Raw genomic sequence first — 17,020 nt, 5'->3', positions numbered from 1 at the left:
TCAGCTACACTATATCAGGATCTAACCTACACTGACTCTCTCCCACTAACTATCTGTATTATATATATATAAGCTATCTAAATATCTATCTAATGTAATGAGTGGAAAGCACAGAGCACAGCAATGACACTGCTGTCTCTCTCAGAACTTTAAAAAACTACAGAAAATGGCTGCTGGGGAGGTTCTTATATAGTAAGGGGTAGGCAACTTTCCTATTGGTTGCTAGGGATATTGCTAAGCTCAGACAAAGACATTGCAGCCTTCTCATTGGCCCACAAGCAAGACGCAGGGAGGGATCATGGGTTCAGATGAAAAAAAATCTAGAATATTCGAAAATACAAATATATATCACTATATTCTAAATATTCATGAATTCTTGAAGTGCCGATATTCGCAATTAATATTCGCGATTCGAATATTCACGCCCAACACTAATATTTACAACCACTTTGGATGACACATTTTCTTTTAAAGGGTTTCTGTAACCAGAATTAATGTCAGCAGACCCTAACTCTCCTAATCTCATGCTTATGGATGCCCCCGTTACTGCACAATTTGATGATATGCTAATTAGCCTCTGGAGCAGGGGGGGGGGGGCGTTGCTCCTGCTCCTAGAGGAGTGCTGCCTCTTTTTCAGTTTGGATATCTAGTGAACCATAACCAACAGTCTTGGATGGATTGCACCCTATTTCTTCATTTGATTAATCGTGCTGCTGCATCTTTCTATTTTAGTCTATCTATCTATCTATCTATCTATCTATCTATCTATCTATCTATCCATTTTAACTCAACAAAGAGACTACTGTTAAACTACTGTCTTATTGGTAATTATGCCATCTGGGAAAAGAAAATATTACTTTTTATACTTATGGCCCAATTGATCCTGACCTCTTCTGTTTGCTTTGGAATGACTCCATCAAATTTCCAAGTTTAATTCATTATTGAGAACATATGGTATTGAGCTTGGTAAATGGATGCACATACAATGGATTCATTTAAAGTAACATTTCTTTGACAGACATAACAGTCTACATTATGACAAATACAAGTATACAATTTCATTTCATTATACTTCTATAATTATGTGATCCAGCACTAAAAGACATATTGCCTTCTCCACAGCTACAGTATGCAAGGTACCATGGCAATAATCAGAACTATTGTCTGCAGTTCTATATCTTATGAAGTTAATTTATAATCAGGGCTGGATTATAGAGAGGACAAATGATGTAACTGCCCCAGAGACTCTACTAACTGAAGTCTTGAGGGGGCCTCCACCACCATCCCTTGAGCTAAACAACATTTCAACAAATAAATGCTATCGTTAAGAAGAGTTTATTATAAAAAAATAAATGGAGGGATCCTATTAATAGGTAAGAAAATCACAAAAAATTTGATTTAGGTTTGACTTGGCTGAATTGGTAGACATATTTGATTCAGATCCAAATTGATTCTACCTGTAAGGAAAGTACTCCAATAGACCTGAAAATGTGTGAATTTTTATTAATTTTTTTACATTTATTTTTTTCTCTCTTTCTCTGTCCCTCCTCTCCAAAATTCACTTGAATAGAATCACCAAAAATTCCGATCAACCTTTTTAATCAGATTAATGTAGAATCGATTTGCTGATCTCTAATCCTGTCTAAATGTTTTATCCAGAGACCCTCATCAACACTGATCAAGTCCTGATTATAGTGTACAGCAAATGATCCCTAACTCAACTGTAAAGTAAATCTAGCAATGGATGGTTGTATGAGAGACAAGTCAAATTCCTCAAAGTGCATAGTTGATGGTTGAACAGCAGTTGATCAAACAGTTATTTGCTCAATGATCATTTGGCAGACATGGCCAGAAACACTTTAATCCATATTGACCGTTACAGCTGTTCAAACTGGTCATGGATATTCAGAAATACCTTTTTGGGAGCATTATATCAAAGATAGATCTTTTGTGTGGCTATCAGATAAATATTTCAAACACGGTGAACTTCTTTTCAGACAATAATGATCTGTCATCAGTCGGCTAAAACCAACATTTGTTAGTAAATATCACCGGACGAACTATCATTTTGGTTGAAATCATCCGTTTTGATCAAGTTTAGATTAATGTGTATTGGTACCTTTAGGCTTGGATCACATATGTTGTTTCTGATGCAGTTTTTGTGATTTTTTTTTCAACCAAAGTCAGCACAGAAATCAAAAGGAATGAGAAATGTAAGGAATGAGAAATATAAAGGAAGGAATTATACTTATCCTTTCTGCTGAATCTACTTCTGCTTTGGCTCAAAAATGTGCATAAAAAACTGGATGTGTGTATCCATCCAAAAAGGGCTGTAAGAGTTAGGCCTCATGCACACGACCGTTGTTCGGGTCCGCATCCGAGCTGCAGTTTTTGCGGCCCACAGTGCCCCACCTTCTTAAAATGTGACCTTACAGCAGCCCACCCCTTTAACTTTGACCTTCACAGCAGCCCGCTCCTTTAACAGTGACCTCCAGAACACACCACTCGCCTCCCTAACAAAGACCTCCACAGTGGGGCATTATTGTCTTTAATTGACATTTGAGGGTATCCACATTAAAATTGGATGAAGGGTTTAGGAGTTTCAGCTCCTTTACATGTGGCACCCAGTTTTTAAAGGAACCAAAAGTAATTGGACAATTGACTCAAAAGCTGTTTCATGGGCATGTGTGGGCAATTCCTTCATTATTTCATTCTCAATTAAGCACATAAAAGGCATGGAGTTGATTTGAGGTGTGGTGCTTGCATTTTGAAGATTTTGCTGAGAAGTAAACATGCGGTCAAAGGCACTCTCCATGCAGGTGAAACATCCCATCCGAGAAATTGCTATTACTATTAGGAGAATCTACAATTTGGTACATCCTGAGAAAGAAAGAAAGCACTGGTGACCTCAACAAGGCAAAAAGACCTGGACGCCCACGGAAGACAACAGTGGTGGATAATTGCAGAATAATTACTATGGTGAAGAGAAACCCCTTCACAACAGCCAAGTGAACAACACTCTCCAGGATATAGGCGTATCAATATCCAAATCTACCATAAAGAGAAGACTACATTAAAGTAAATACAGAGGGTTCACTGTCTCAAGTCTCAAGAATAAGACAGCTAGATTGGACTTAAACACTTCTGGAAGAACATTCTTTGGACAGAGGAAACCAAGATCAACCTCTACCAGAATGATAGAAAGAAAAAAGTATGATGAAGGCATGGTATAGCTCATGATCCAAAGTATACCACATCATCTGTAAAACACGGCGAAGGCAGTGTGATGGCTTGGACATGCATGGCTGCCAGTAGCACTGGGTCCCTAATGTTTATTGATGATGTGACATAGGACAGATGCAGCCGGATGAATTCTGGGATTTTCAGAGACATACTGTGTGCTCAAATCCAGCCAAATGTAGCCAAACTGATTGGTCGGCGTTTCATAATACAGATGGACAATGACCCAAAACATAAAGCCAAAGCAACCCAGGAGTTTATTAAAGCAAAGAAGTGGAATATTCTTGAATGGCCAAGTCAGTCACCTGATCTAAACCCAATAGAGCATGCTTTTCACTTGTTAAAGACTAAACTTCAGACAGAAAGGCCCACAAACAAACAGCAACTGAAAACCGCTGCAGTAAAGGCCTGGCAGAGCATTAAAAAGGAGGAAACACAGCGTCTGGTGATGTCCATGAGTTCAAGACTTCAGGCAGTCATTGCCAACAAAGGGTTTTCAACCAAGTATTAGAAAAGAACAATTTGTTTACAATTATTTATTTGTCCAATTACTTTCGAGCCCCTGAAATGAAGGGATTGAGTTTAAAAAATGCTTTAGTTCCTCACATTTTTATGCAATAATTTTGTTCCACCCACTGAATTAACGCTGAAAGTCTGAACTTCAACTGCATCTGACTTGTTTTGTTCAAAATCCATTGTGGTAATGTACAAAACAAAAATTAGAAAAATGTTGTCTCTGTCCAAATATATATGGCCCTAACTGTAAGCTGTCTTATACTAAGAATGTCCTGCGTTGCCTATAGCAACCAATCAGAGCTCATATTAATGACCTGTGGCAAAATAGAAGCTGAGCTGTGATTGGTTGCTATATGTAACCTGATGAATATTCAGGCTAACAGTCAACAGACAATGGCTCCTGTAGTTTGGCGGTTAGGTTACTAAGCGTATTTTTTGGAAAATAATTTGAAAGCGTGGGATGAAAATTTCCACTCGAAACATAGTCTATGATGTTCCCCGAGTCACAGGAGGCCACTGTGCAAAATTTTGTGATTGTAAATGCGACGGTGTGGATTCCTTTAGCAGACATACACTCATACATACATACATTCATTCAGCTTTATATATTAGATGTTTAAAAGGGTGGTCCCACAAGCAACATATATCACATACGCAGGATAGGTTATAAATGTATGATCTCTGAAGGTCCGACCACTGAGACCACCAATGATCATGAGAACAGGACTCCCCGAGTTTCCTGTATGAATGGGGTGGTAGTGCACATGGCTGACCACCACTCCATCCACTCTCTGTAGGACAGCCAATCCAATGCTTGGCGATCTTTGGCAATCCCATAGGAATGAATAGAGTAGTGGTCATGAATGTACACTACTGGCCATTTACACACAAACTTGGGGCTTCTGTTATTGTGATGGGTGGCAGTTCCAAGGTTGGGAGTGAGACCCTTAGCAATCCTTCATTCCTATCCTGTGGATATGTAGGTGAGCCAACCCTTAAAGAGATAACAAAACAAACTATGTAGGCGTATAAGCATATAATATAGAAGTAAGTATATAAGTATTTCATACAGTGTGGGATGACCTGACCTGCTGAAATATAAACAGAGAACAGGCCAGAATTAATTTAATGAAGAGGCTCTGTCTGCCTCTAATACAGCAAGAAGTCACAGCATGATCTGAAGCACCAATCAACAGAGGAACATACCTACAATGCTAAATAGGCTTTTGCCAATATATTGTACTTGGTTAGCACATTTATGTGCTGCAACAGGGAAATTCAGAATCAGTGGGTGGCAAGTATTTTTCAACGTATTTTCTGCGATTTCATAAAGAATTGCTGAAGTATCAGAATTATGGAAACAGATGACAGGGCTTGTCCTATGCTGTTTCTATAACTCCCATATTTTAAAGGGGAGTTACGAAAACAAAGCAACATATAGCTGGCTTGGCTGCTTCTGTAACTTCGTCCACCCCTGGCCACTGCATACAACGGGTATTACCATCTCTGCCATTAATACACTTTTTTTAAAGTATATACTATATGCATATCGGTGTATCTGGTAGTATGTGGCCAGTGGCCAGTTTATATGGTAATTCATGTAAAACAGGGTACAATATTCTTTAAAACACACACCTTAACTGCAGCAGAACCTTGTTTTCATGAGTGAGAAACAGATGTATGTCCATCATTGATTGTTATAAATAAAACACTCTTATTCTTTTAAAACTTTTACAGCATCTGAGGTTTCTAATATTATGATTTTCTTTTTCTAAATGCCATGCTGGTCGTGGGCACAGAGTGAGGAACTTCCTAAAAGAGATATGTGGTGCTTTGGTAGCACTGCTCATCTCTATAATTGACAGGTTCCAAACCAAGACAAATATTTACAGGCATATCAATAAAATGTTTATGACGTGTGTCATAAAATCATAATACTAATTATATAAAATATTCAGCCTTAGTAATAACATAGATAAATATAGAGTATCCACACAATCTGCGAGGTTTAGTTCTGTCCTGCCCTTAGACTTGCATCTTGCTTTTGTTACAGACTGAGGTCTACTATTAAGCTTAATAAAATAAATGTTCCTTTTTCTTCTAGTCTGGTAAAACAGTGGTCTCATTCACTGGCACACCATATGGAAAGTAACTACATGTTGTAGAAAATGTGATTTCCTGACTCTGAATGAAAGTTTTCACTGCATGGCATCCGGAGAGGCAGGAGTAAAAAAATGAGAAAATTAACCCACATATCGATGGCAATCAGTTAGTTGTGGATTGTAGTCAAAGGCTAGTTGGTTAGTATCATGTTGGGGGATGTGGATTAAAGTAATATTTCTAGGATATTTAAGTTTAATTTCATTCTTTGCAGTTATAAGCACAGGAGAAGTACAGAGTTCACATAGATATAGATATGTAAAGGCTATTAAAATGATGTGTGAATAAATTATATGATTACTTATAAATCGCAGCATAGTGAATGTGGCTCTAGTAATGGTTGTTAGGAGCTTATTTCATTGACCTGTTATCAGTGGGATAGCTAAAACTGACTGGGCTCCACAGCAACTTTTTGAACGGACCCCCCCCCCCCCTCCCAAGCAACTCCATCCGTTTCCTACAGTATTGTATAATACTGTTGAGGGGACCCTGACAATAAAATATTTTAGTCCTCCTCCTGGGTGTAGCTGCATCTTCTGCTTCCCCTATAGCTACGCCCCCTTATTAGAAATTCTGCAATAATGTATTTTTACAGTTTAAGTTTGTAAGACATTGGCAGTGCAGACCGTGTAGGCATTCCATTGGTCTGCAAAGGACTAAGGCGCTGAAACTAATAGATTCACAATGTATAGAAATGTCTTTCACCCTACAACCCCCTGCTCGCCCCTTCTGGCAGCTTAGGCAGATGCCAGGACACAGAGCGGCTTCCACAAGGGCTACTGAAGGATCCTTACAGGGCCGTTTGACTCAAAGGATTAAGGAACCTGGGAGTTATTTTCTCCTTTTGGAGTGGGCTTGCTATAGACCGCATCTTTGTGCTCTTTTTGTGTGGCATAGTCATGCCTTTTTTACACTTGAATGAAAGCTAAATTTAAGGCTTTTGAATAAAAACTGACTCTTGTGAGATGTGTTGCTTCTTATTCTCTAGTAAATACCAAAAAGAAAAAAATGTCACGGGAGGTGTGTGTGTGTGTGTGTGTGTGGGGGGGGTGGTGTCATTATGGTGGGTATTTCTTCTTATTTTTTGATTTTTCACATTCAGCTATACTTGTAAACTGTAGATGATTACTTTTTTAGCACTCTCATATTTATTGGAAGGCACTTGCACTTTATAATTTTGAGCTGCTAATGTGATTTTGGGACAATGCGCAATAATTATGTACACATATACTGAATCCAACTGGGGTTTGTTCTGGTTTGTTAGTAACTTCAAAGCATGCTTGATACTAGAATTATTAACTTTTTAACTGTATGTAATTTTAGTATATTGAATAAAGTTTCAATTATTTGTAATCCCGCGCCATTTTTTATTTTTGATGTTTCATATGAAGGTACGCAAAAGAGATCGGTAATTACTGCATATTTTCCTGCCCCAGTGTTATTTATAGGTGTGTGTTATTCTCTAGTAAGTCTAAATATGCTATGTTGAATGTGGTTAATAAGACATTTATGGTAGACAGGAACACATCAATTATCATAGCCATATATATTCTTGATGTGGCAGAGGTAGCATAAACTGTTCTGTTTAAAAAACAACAACTTCATAATGCATCTGTTCCCCTATCCCTCACCAAGCTAAAGAAAATGTTAACATGATAGTGTAGGGTCCACCAACTTGAACTGGTTGAATCACTGGCACATGGGTCTAGAGTTTTTGAGATACTGTATACACATCAATAGCATGTGCATCTAACTGTTATGGGCATGAACAGGGCATGGAAACATAAGCAATTATCTAAATGACCTCTTTCTCTCCACACCCAGCTCCTAGCAGAAACTCATTGGTTCTTATGCTTGGATGTCCTTGTCATCTCATGTACCTGGGTAAAATATGGCTGGTACAAAAACAGTAGAGCAATAACTATGCCTGCATGGAGATAATGGTACAAATCTGTCGGTGGTTTATCTTTCCAAGAAATCCAACTGCCCAATCTCTTCTGAAATATGCCATCAGGGGAGAGCTGGGAAACCTCATTAACATTAGATGGTAAGCTAACCATGCCGGAATCTGCAAGTTCAGCCAATACACATCTAATATGTATGGCCAGCCTGACAATGATGGTTAATGAAACCTCCAACAAAAGTGAATTATTCCATCAAACTGACCAAATCATACAAGTCCACCAATATTGCCTAAGAGACCACAAAAAGAGGATACAAAAATGGGCAGTGTGGCCCTAGTATATACTGTAAATGCATTGCCATCCTATTTAGAACATAATGGAATTTGGTGTAAGGTATTTGATCATGTTATATCACGGCATACTTCAATTAAACTTTACAATTTTTCGAATATAAAAACAGCTTAGTCATCAAAAATAAAATCTCTGTTAAGCCATGGAAGTGCCACCAAAAACATATAAATCCTGTATAGAAAACAGCCGAATAATACAACAATGAAAGACAGCAGAACAATCCAATATGTGTTCCTTCAGTCTTGTTAACATTGAGCTTGTGTCTGAGTGACAGCTATTAGGTTTGTTCTAGGTCAACCAATTGTTACATAGGCCAAGTTCATGTCCTTGCAGAAGGGAAAGCATCTTGCATTTATCTTCTCTTGACAGACTAGGTCATATTGATAATATTCCAACTTTACTAAGCCCAGAGCCCATATTCCAAATCTAGAGAAAGGTCTTCCTAACCAGCTGGCAGATAACTGCATAGCTGTTCTAGTGGCGGGTGCCAAGGTTTAAAGAAGCATAATAGGAACACTTATCAGCTATGTCCAGTGCAAATGATCTCCTGGCTGGATCTGAAATAGCAGTAGTGTGTGGCTGGTTCACTTTACAACTGTCATCATTGTGTATATCTGTTTAGTAAGGAGTTGCGTTCTTCATTTTACCTCGAATCATCTTTAAGACAAATTACCTTTGACAAAATCTAAAACCTGTAACCTATAATATTTTTCTATTTTGCTTATCCTGTATTGTATATTTTTTAGCTATATCTGTTTCTGCGAAATTTGATATAGTGGCAGATTTATATGGGGGAAGTGATGGGGGCATTTGACTCCCCCCCTTCCCCAACCATTCTGGTTCATTGAATCCTAAAGCCATCACTCTGCACCGGCATATTGAGGCAGTCAATGTTTGGGACAGGGTAACTGATTGTGGATTGGTAAAGTGTAGACTGGATAGTGTAGTGCAGTGTTCCTCAACTCTAGTCCTTAGGGCCAACCTGCCGCTCATGATTTGAGAATATACCATAGAATGAAAACCTGTGGTAAGTCCCGATACATTGACAACAATTATATCACCCGCTCAATACTAAGGCAAATCCTGATAAACATGACATGCTGGAGGATCGTAAAGACTGGAGCTAAGAAACACTGGTCTAGAGCATCTACAGGTCAAGCGTGACAAAGCAAGTTTGAGCAGTAACTTATGGTTAATATAGGCATGGTGTGTGACGAGGCACACGTAATGGGACTTAGTTCAACATGTCACAAGTAGCAGGAAGAGAACAATTGTGTACAGTGTGTTAGCTAATTAGATAAAAAGTACATTGGCTAAATAATTTTGCAGGAAAAAACTGATATAAATAATATACAAGGGACAGCTGGAGCCTTTATATTTAATAAAGTTTTTTTAAATATAAATTTGATATAAATTTTTTGGTACAAATACATATTGATTGTCGTCCTACCCCCCAAGAAATTAGAACTATATGACTATATATACAGTATTCTGTATGTTTCAACTGCTGAAGGGAATCTACAGTTACTATCCTAGAGCTGTTTGCAGATTACATCTTAATCATATAAAGGTTTCTGTGGATGCATGGGATTTATCTATACGGAAATACGGATTCTGTCCATACAGCCACATGTATGGTTGAGCATAACTTGAAGCTCCTGGGCCTCGATACAGAATCTGTTACGGAGCATCCCAGTTGTCAGATGTTGTTTATATGATGGGTCTCACATGAGGCAGAGGGGTCATTTGGGCTCCCTCAAGCTCCACAGCCTGGATGTAACTGCAACCACTAAATCCCCTATAGGAAAGTCATTAGTCGACCAATGGCAACCTCACAGCTACTGTCCCCCAGCAACGGGGAGAATACATTGTACACAGTGTGAGAAGTACTAGTGCTTTAGAATTTAAATATTATTATTAAATCACTGCTTTTTTCACCATTTTTTCTTTAACGATTATAGTCAGTTGTAGATTATTATTTTTACATTGACATAACATAGATTTTTTTTTCAGGGCTTCAGATTCTTGAAATTGGTGAGTCATGTCTACATTTTCAAGACTGCACACTTGCTGTCTTGGGTTACAGCAGCTGTAAATTCTCTGCAGTATTTGAGGGCCTTTGTATCATAGTACAAATGTGCTGGCTCAGCAAGTGCTACCTGCCATCAGCCATATTTAGCTGGAATCAAAAAGAACAATGACATTTTTGTTGGTCTGTACATGACAGAATGACATATTGTCAATAAAGTGTTACAAAATTCTATCAACAATTCTATTAGCAGCTAGAGGATACAAAAATTGGGTAGCAGAAATGAACTTTAATTATGGCCTTACCAGTGTCGGTTAATTTCAATGCCTTTATCATAATACATAGCTTGGACTAGGGGTGGGCGATATGGCCTAAAATCTATATTGCGATATAATTTTAAGCATGTGCGATATGCGATATATATCGCGATATATTGTTTTCTATATTTGGGGGGGTGTTTTTTTACTTTTTATTTAATAACTATTAGCCTCCTTAAGGGCTAGAACCCTTGTCATATTCACCCTAATAGAGCTCTATTAGGGTGAATAGGACTTTACACTCTCCCTGCTGCCCAGTGCTTTGTGCACACAAAAGCAGGGAGCTGACCATGACAGCCAGCCTCTCATGTGCCCCCAGCCTCTCATGTGCCCCCCAGCCTCTGATCCGCCCCCCCCAGTCTCTCATGTGCCCCCCAGCTTCTCATGTGCCCCCCCAGCCTCTCATGTGCCCCCCCAGCCTCTCATGTGCCCCCCCAGCCCCTGATCCGCCCCCCATCCTCTCATGTGCCCCCCATCCTCTCATGTGCCCCCCAGCCTCTCCCTCTTATCAGCCCCCTCCCTCCGCAGTATTAATCATTGGTGGCAGTGGCCACAGGGTCCCCCTCCCCCCCCCCATCATTGGTGGCAGTGGGCAGTTCCGATCGGAGTCCCAGCAGTGTAATGCTGGGGCTCCGATCGGTTACCATGGCAGCCAGGAGTCACGCTACTGAAGTCCTGGCTGCCATGGTATGTTAGTGAGCAGCATTATATTCACGTGCGCCGTGGCGGCCGGTCGCTCCTTCTTCTCATAGGTCTGTGCGGCGCATTGCTAATGCTATAAGCATTAGCAATGCGCCACACAGACAGAAGAAGGAGCGACCGGCGGCCATGGCGCACGTGAGTATAATGCTCCTCACTAACATACCATGGCAGCCAGGACTTCAGTAGCATGACTCCTGGCTGCCATGGTAACCGATCGGAACTGCCCACTGCCACCAATGATGGGGGGGAGGAGGGGGACCCTGTGGGATATGGCCGGCACATTCATTGGTGGCGCAGTGGCCACAGTCCCGCCCCTCCTCCTCCTACTCTGTCCTCATTGGTGGTCAGCGGCAGCCGCGCACAGTGGGGAGGAAGGAACTCACTCCTTCTCCACTGTGCCGGCTCAGGAGAAAATGGTGCGCGCAGAGAGCGCGATCATATCGCGGTCCGGCGATATAGGTGATAATCCATATCGTGGCCCAAATTTATATCACATATCGCCTATATCACCAATATCGTCCACCCCTAGCTTGGACCATCTTTTAGATTATGGAGGGCTATTTTTGCTAGGTGGGATCTTTAAGGAATTCTAAGTGCTGGTATAAACTGCATTTTCTAGTCAAAGACTGCATCATGACATTCAGAACTTGACTTTCAAAAATATATGTACTTGCATTGAAATCAGATTTCATTAACATGATCACAATATAGAGGAATATGCTCTTTATAAAATTTTTTATAAGTGCTTAAAAAAAGTTTGACTAAGAACCAGATTCAAAACGCGTAATTTTTTAAATTTTTATCGGGAGACTGTGTCAGTGTTTTTTTTATGGATATACAATAAAGAATTGTTTTTATGAAATTCTGTTTTTTAAGTGCTGGGTGATTTTTCTACCTAATGGAGTAATTTCTTAGGACCAAGATGGTGTTCATGTTATTATTTTCTCTATTCTCAGGTTCTATTTCGAGGCTGGTTTCTACAAATTAAAAGTAGCAGAAATGCAGAGTCTTTGTCAAATTAGAAAAATTAAAAATAAAGCAGTTCAGGAATTTTAACAAAAACACCTCCATATTCTTCCGCATTGCTGCCATTGTAATGGAAATTGTACTGGTCCATAGTATGGACATTTTCATGAGCCCTGGAACTAAGTCAATCAATGATGGGATATGAGATGCAAATGGATTCTAGTGTCAAGAAATAACCATAAAGATTTATAGGGCAAGTTAACATAAAACATTGTGTTTTGAGCAATATTTAGTATAACTCTTTTTAGGGTATAAAGAAACCATACGGGGAGTGCACACCCAGGACCCCTTTCTATGAGCCAGAGTGGAGCGCTGCTATCAAGCAGTGACTTATGTTTTGTGGAACTCAACTTGTCCTTGTGTTATATATATGGCAATCTGAATGGCTCGCAACGCAAGCAATAATACATATTTTGCCTGGGAAATGGAGCTAGACTCAGGGCAAGCTAGCTGATCGCCATGATGGCTACCCTACTAAAATAACAAAAAGGACTAAAGAAAGCAGGCAGAAAGGGAATATTAAATGTGCAAAACTGAAATAAGAAAAATACTGGAAAAATGATCTATCCAGTAGAAAGCAAAATGCTGAAACTATTTTTATCCCAGTAGAGTAATAGTGAAGGATTTATTCTTGACCTTACCAAGTCATCAAATTGCTTTTCCTTGCATAGTTTCAAAATTAATATATCCTTAGGCAAAATGTGTTCAGATTTCAAGCTTTGCTGTACAACATTGCATTTGTCTTATCAAATCATGTGCACCTGGAGGCAAGTTTATGTGCGTTTTCCATCCCTCATGTGGTATAAATATACCAGGTCAGGACTGTTACTGTGCTGTTATGACTCTGAGGGCTACAGAATCAAGAAGTCCTCTAGGCTACATATGAAACTCTCAGATTATGTCCAGAATGTCTGAATGTCATGTTTATGTAGAGATATTTTCAGGGTCTCTGGAATTTATTACACTAGGTTTTACGGCACAGCAAATGCTTAAATACTGCTAAAATGAAATGTAATAGATACCGTTCCTATTCTGTTTTAGTTCTAAAACTCTAACCACTTTGGACAATCCATTCTCAGATTTTTGTCCTTTACATTTAACAGCGAAGGACTAAAAGCTGGCCATATACTTTTAGATAGCTGTTGGTCAAACATGCATTTGACAGCCGTTCCCCCTGATGCTCCATGAACATGCACACTTGGCCAAATTTGCTTGTTTTTTGACAGGGGAGAGGTGAGTAAGCCACTGCCAGATAGCTGTGACATTGGCTTACCTCTCTTGAGAACAAAAGGATTGAGCATGTTGAAATCAAAAAGCCTGATCCTTCTATCCTTGGACATTTGCCACCATGGGAAAGTTGAGACATCACTCCACACATTAGATTGTTGTCCAGTCCCAAAGACCTTTCATCAGTCTTAAAGGCAGTCTTTCCACTCTAAAATCAGTTTTAAAGTAAGCATACCACCATGTACAGCAGGGACTTGAAACCTAAAATGGGTCACTCCATTTGGTGCACCATTGCTCCACCATAAGGCCAAGCAGTAACTCTCCTTCTTGTTTAACAGTCCCTGAGATTTTAGATCTGGTAACAAAGATACAGTGAAATGCAGCTGCTGAATATGGAGAGGTTCCTCCCACGGTGCATCAAAAATTCACTTTGCCCAATCCTTCTCTTCCCCGACATAATCTGACAGGGAACAGTTGGGAGCTCTCTACACACATTGGACTGTTGGCCAAACCTGCCATTTTACAGCCATAAAATAATGTGTAGAGGTCTTTCACTCTCCATTCTATATTGATAAGAAATGCATTCTTGGATAAACAGATTATACATATGTATGGAAGAGTCAGGAAGAATGTTTTTTAGTTAAACTGGTGTTTGAATGTGTATGGGCAACTTTGGTGTATGTGATACCCTCATTAAATGGCAACACAGCCATACAAATCTCTTTTTTTGACCATTTTTCATAGGAAGGAACTTATACTTACAGTCCAATATAGCCAAGTCTGGTTGTTTGTAAAGTCTGCATTTTCCAGGTGGAGGATGTAAGTAGATTGCAAAAGGAAGTCTTTTCAATACGAGCTTATAGTCTCAGTATTTTCTTGGGGCCATCCTATGCTTTTCATCCAATGGCAATACCTGATTTGAGGAACACAAAAGTGTATTTTAGGAGACTCCATCTTTAGCGGCAACTTTGAAGTATACAGTTTTTATTTTTAAATGTAGATATAAGGGAATTACGTAACCACTAATATCTTAATGTAATATTATTATCTGTCCCCTTTAAGCCAGTAGTTCGCAGTTTAGATGAACCATGTATCCCACTTGCAGGGTAAGCATTGAGAAGTTCATATTTCTCCACAACCAGGCACATTATTTTTAGAAAGCCATTTATAGTAATATTACACCAAGGAATGACAATTTGATTATTTTTTTAGTTAATGTGTCATGCTTCAATGAAATTTTTAATTACCATTTTGGGAAAACAAGTATAAGAAGTGATTTTTAGGAAATACCAGGTACTATCTCAAAGCATTTCCTGGGTCAGTAAAATCACCTCCTGATGCTGACCATACAGAATTTAATCTAACAAAGTACAAGCTGATTTACACAAACATTATAGTGTACATAGAGCTGTATTATAACCCCTTACTTAAATGAAATAATATGCCCCATAGATTGTGGTCAGCAATATCGGTGGCAATATACCGGTAAGTATCCTGTGGTCTTCACATATCTACATCCCAATTAAGTAGCTATGTTTTCACTAATGTAAACCGTGAGAATATAGAAAAATGATGGGAAACTCCTTGCCGTGCCATGCATTCTTGTTTTTCCTGTGTAGATAGGTTTGCCTTTGATGAGCAGAGGATGGAGAGAACATTGCAGTAGACTGCATTAAACAATGTATGTTTTGCCTAGCAAGTCCAACGCACTGAGTGACATGATGAGTAGGAACAATTATTCTGTGTGTGTATATACACTCACCTAAAGAATTATTAGGAACACCATACTAATACGGTGTTGGACCCCTTTTGCCTTCAGAACTGCCTTAATTCTACGTGGCATTGATTCAACAAGGTGCTGATAGCATTCTTTAGAAATGTTGGCCCATATTGATAGGATAGCATCTTGCAGTTGATGGAGATTTGAGGGATGCACATCCAGGGCACGAAGCTCCCGTTCCACCACATCCCAAAGATGCTCTATTGGGTTGAGATCTGGTGACTGTGCGGGCCATTTTAGTACAGTGAACTCATTGTCATGTTCAAGAAACCAATTTGAAAGGATTCGAGCTTTGTGACATGGTGCATTATCCTGCTGGAAGTAGCCATCAGAGGATGGGTACATGGTGGTCATGAAGGGATGGACATGGTCAGAAACAATGCTCAGGTAGCCGGTGGCATTTAAACGATGCCCAATTGGCACTAAGGGGCCTAAAGTGTGCCCAGAAAACATCCCCCACACAATTACACCACCACCAACAGCCTGCACAGTGGTAACAAGGCATGATGGATACATGTTCTCATTCTGTTTACGTCAAATTCGGACTCTACCATTTGAATGTCTCAACAGAAATCGAGACTCATCAGACCAGGCAACATTTTTCCAGTCTTCAACAGTCCAATTTTGGTGAGCTCGTGCAAATTGTAGCCTCTTTTTCCTATTTGTAGTGGAGAAGAGTGGTACCCGGTGGGGTCTTCTGCTGTTGTAGCCCATCCGCCTCAAGGTTGTGCGTGTTGTGGCTTCACAAATGCTTTGCTGCATACCTCGGTTGTAACGAGTGGTTATTTCAGTCAACGTTGCTCTTCTATCAGCTTGAATCAGTCGGCCCATTCTCCTCTGACCTCTAGCATCCACAAGGCATTTTTGCCCACAGGACTGCCGCATACTGGATGTTTTTCCCTTTTCACACCATTCTTTGTAAACCCTAGAAATGGTTGTGCGTGAAAATCCCAGTAACTGAGCAGATTGTGAAATACTCAGACCGGCCCGTTTGGCACCAACAACCATGCCACGCTCAAAATTGCTTAAATCACCTTTCTTTCCCATTCTGACATTCAGTTTGGAGTTCAGGAGATTGTCTTGACCAGGACCACACCCCTAAATGCATTGAAGCAACTTCCATGTGATTGGTTGACTAGATAATTGCATTAATGAGAAATAGAACAGGTGTTCCTAATAATTCTTTAGGTGAGTGTATATATATATATAGTAGAAAACAGACAGCACTTCCAGTAGAAAATCGTGATTCTCCAAAAATGCAGAAAAATAAAAAATTGTTCCACGGCACTCCAAACAAGTAAAAATAAATGTGACTTTAATTCACCAACACAACGTTTCGGTCCACACACTGGAACCTTCCTCAATATATATATATATATATATATACACACACACTGTATATATATCAGCATTTTAAAACACAGATTTACTAATCCTGTCTAATGTTTAAACACTGTGGGGGTCATTTATTAAGACAGGTGATTTATACACCAGTCTTAATCCCCCTGCGCTGGTGCTGGATGCGGCAAAGTTATGTAGAGGCCCAGGTCTCTACATAATTTGACACATGGTGCAGCCTGCCATGTGGCATGCTTTACACTACACCAGCTCCCTTGCGTGAAAAAAGGTTAATGAGACAGGCCGCCTGGCCAGCCTTCTTCCCCGCCCCCGCTCGGGAAAAAGTCACAGTTTCGGCCGCAAAACCCCTTTTTGACCAAATTTGCTACAAAAAGTGTCCTACTACCAATAATAAATAAGCCCCTGAAAA

General features: G+C 39.7%; 1 protein-coding gene across 4 annotated transcripts in view; it reads right to left on the bottom strand.

Annotated features, from left to right (window-relative positions):
- PLEKHG1 (pleckstrin homology and RhoGEF domain containing G1) overlaps positions 1-17,020 on the bottom strand; it is a 306,576-nt gene that overhangs the window by 228,934 nt on the left and 60,622 nt on the right. For all 4 annotated transcript variants that reach the window (XM_040429518.1, XM_040429517.1, XM_040429520.1 and 1 more), the window contains exon 2: positions 14,235-14,385. The gene's annotated coding sequence lies outside the window, so the exon portion shown is untranslated. The remainder of the gene's footprint in view (positions 1-14,234; positions 14,386-17,020) is intronic.

The sequence above is a fragment of the Bufo bufo genome, chromosome 4, assembly GCF_905171765.1.
Source record: "Bufo bufo chromosome 4, aBufBuf1.1, whole genome shotgun sequence".
Lineage (NCBI taxonomy): Eukaryota > Metazoa > Chordata > Amphibia > Anura > Bufonidae > Bufo > Bufo bufo.
Note: the sequence above shows the minus strand (reverse complement) of the source record. Positions and strands in the feature narration are given on the sequence as shown.